Raw genomic sequence first — 3,558 nt, forward strand, 5'->3', positions numbered from 1 at the left:
CAGTGCAGGTCAGCATCATCTCATACGAGGCCTGCTGTGAACACGTTAGGCCTGACAGGCCATATGGTTCCTGTTGGGACCACTCCTCCCTTTGCCTTTCCATCCAAAACCAGCCCAGGCCATGCCCCAGTGATCAGAGATGGCCAACTTCCAGAATAACTGTTCACGAACAATGAGATTCCAATTTTGTGTCCTTCTTTACGTTTCAGGGAATTTTTTTCTGATTTTCTTAAAAAAAAAAATCCTCTAAAAATGTAACAACAATATTTAGCTGTGTGAACCACTTGAAAACAAGCAGCAGCTGGGTTTGACCTGAAGCCTCAGACCATCATTGGCCAACTCCTGAGCTGCATTCAACAAACATAAAGATGCAGCTGAGAGGCAACGAGCTGTGTTCTGTCAGGAAGAGGTGACAGACAGATAGCGGTGATCAGCCCCGTATGGGATCTGTCTTAGTCAGGGTTTCTATTCCTGCACAAACATCATGACCATGAAGCAAGTTGGGGAGGAAAGGGTTTATTCAGCTTACACTTCCATACTGATGTTCATCACCAAGGAAGTCAAGACTGGAACTCAAGCAGGTCAGGAAGCAGGAGCTGATGCAGAGGCCATGGAGGGATGTTACTTACTGGCTTGCTTCCCCTGGCTTGCTCAGTCTACTCTCTTATAGAACCAAGACTACCAGCCCAGAGATGGTCCCACCCACAAGGGGCCTTTCCCCCTTGATCACTAATTGAGAAAATGCCTTACAGCTGGATCTCATGGAGGCATTTCCTCAACTGAAGCTCCTTTCTCTGTGATAACTTCAGCCTGTGTCAAGTTGACACCCAAAATCAGCCAGTACAGGATCTAAAGGAACCAAAACCAAGCAAACAATGGCAAGATACAGCCTCACCCTCATTAGGATGGCCATTAGCAAGAAAGAAGCGGGGGTTGCAAAATAAATATGGGGGGGGGACTGTGGAGAAATCAGAATATTTGTGTGTTGTTTGTGGGAATGGGAAATGGTGTAGCCACTGTGCCCAACAGCCAAAAGCTGAACAGGGAACACAATATAATCCTAAAAGCCACTTCTAGGCATGCTCCTGAGAGTGGTGAGGGGCAGGGCCTCAGATGCACATATACTGGACCAGTGAGAGGGCTCAATGGATAGCTAAAGGCACCAGCCACCAAGCAAGACAGCCTGTCTCCAATCTCAGTTAAGGCTCACCAGGTCAGCTTTCTTTGTACCCATTTTACCTATGAGAAAACCAAGGCACAAGTATTTCATATCTTACCCAAAGTCACTCAGCTAATAAGTCACAGGATTAAAATCCATGCATTCTAGGGCTGGGGGTGTGGCTCAGCTGTAGGGGACTTGCTGGGCACTCCTGAGCCCCTAAATTGGGTCTTCAAACACTAAAGAAACAAATGAGCAAGCACCAGTCTGCCTCATCGGTCTACGCTTTCAGTTCCTTGGTGGCCCTGCCTGGTGATACAGTGATTCCTGGCTGAGAATCTGGTTTCAATCGCCAGCACTGAGGAAACTGGGACCTCAATACTCAGGAGGTAGAGGCAGAGGGATCCGAAGCTCGAGAGCATTCACAGCTAAACACCAAATATGAGGCCAGTCTGGGAGACATGAGACCTTGGCTCTCATCACCCACCATGCAGCCACCACTAAAAGAAACAGAGATTCTCAACCCCGGCCAGAGGCTAGAATACCGTGAGGAGCATTTAAGGTTCTCCCGTTCAGGCAACATTGATGAAACCAGCCTGCAGTGGGAAAAGCTTGTGTGTGCTTCCAGTGTGCATTCAAGCCACAACGGCTGAGTGTGCCCAGAAGCTGGGGTTGGGGAAAGATCAGAGTCCACCCATTTTATTAGTCACATATACATAGTCACCCAAATACACCAGTCCTCTTCCCCTTTAAGAAAATGGCATGCGTCCTATGTCCTAACAGCAAGGACTAGGTGAACAGTCGTGCCTCAGGTGTGACAGTCACCAATGTTCCCTCCCGGGTTCTCTGGTGAGCTAAATGCCATCTTTCCACAGCTGCCTGTTGAGGACCAGCTCCTCGCCTTAAGCCACAGGCAGTACAAGGCTCCTGGGATGCTGAAGCTGCTGATAACTAGCTTTCCCCTATAGAAGCATGCCCAAGAGGCCACCCTATAAGGGAAGGGACTTGTCCACTCTGGTTGGTTTTGTTCCACTCTCTGTATTATTAGGGTAAGGGGAGCAAACAGTAATGAGTCAAATGAACCCTGAGAACTATATCCACAGGCTCTTGTATGGCTGAGGGGAAGGGTCCCTGGAACAAAAGATGGCCATTGAGTCCTTCCGTGTTTTCCTTTAATCATGAAGACTCAGATCCATGTTTATTCACTCATCGCACCCACTCTAGCCCCTTTGTGTGCTCAGAAAATTGCTCACTAAATTACAGGAATCGGGTAGACTTCATGATGTCTGGGAAGGGGAGGCTCCCCTGCAGACACCTGAAGCCTGAGATCCCAGTCAGAGTGAGGATTCAGCCCACAGAGTGTTAGGTGAAGAGAGAATGTGCTGAGGAGAGAGGATCCATGCTCAGGTCACACTGGGTTTTGATGATATCACCATGAAGAACCTGAGATTAGGAGAGGCTTAGTCACTGCCAATTACTGTTACAAAGCTAACGCTCACTAAAGCTAGATAGCTAGATTTGACGTCAAGTTCCCCAGACCCTCTCCAACAACTCTCTCTCTCTCTCTCTCTCTCTCTCTCTCTCTCTCTCTCTCTCTCTCTCTCTCTCTCCTTCCTTCCTTCCTTCCTTCCTCCTCCTCCCTCCCTCCCTCCTTTCTTTCTTTTTTTTTAAATTTTTTATTAGGTATTTTCCTCATTTACATTTCCAATGCTATCCCAAAAGTCCAACATACCAAACCCCCCACTCCCCTACCCACCCACTCCCACTTTTTGGCCCTGGCATTCCCCTGTACTGGGGCATATAAAGTTTGCATGTCCAATGGGCCTCTCTTTCCAGTGATGGCCGACTAGGCCATCTTTTGATACATATGCAGCTAGAGACAAAAGCTCCGGGGTATTGGTTAGTTCATATTGTTGTTCCACCTATAGGGTTGCAGTTCCCTTTAGCTCCTTGGGTACTTTCTCTAGCTCCTCCATTGGGGGCCCTGTGATACATCCAATAGCTGACTGTGAGCATCCACTTCTGTGTTTGCTAGGCCCCAGCATAGTCTCACAAGAGACAGCTATATCTGGGTCCTTTCAGCAAAACCTTGCTAGTGTATTGCAATGATGTCAGCGTTTGGAAGCTGATTATGGGGTGGATCCCTGGATATGGCAATCACTAGATGGTCCATCCTTTCGTCACAGCTCCAAATTTTGTCTCTGTAACTCCTTCCATGGGTGTTTTGTTCCCAATTCTAAGAGGGGGCAAAGTGTCCACACTTTAGTCTTCGTTCTTCTTGAGTTTCATGCGTTTAGCAAATTGTATCTTATATCTTGGGTATCCTAAGTTTCTGGGCTAATATCCACTTATCAGTGAGTGCATATTGTGTGAGTTCCTTTGTGATTGGGTTACCTCAC

This window comes from Mus caroli, unplaced genomic scaffold (assembly GCF_978045245.1).
Source record: "Mus caroli unplaced genomic scaffold, Mus_caroli_1 scaffold_2, whole genome shotgun sequence".
Taxonomy (NCBI): Eukaryota; Metazoa; Chordata; class Mammalia; order Rodentia; family Muridae; genus Mus; species Mus caroli.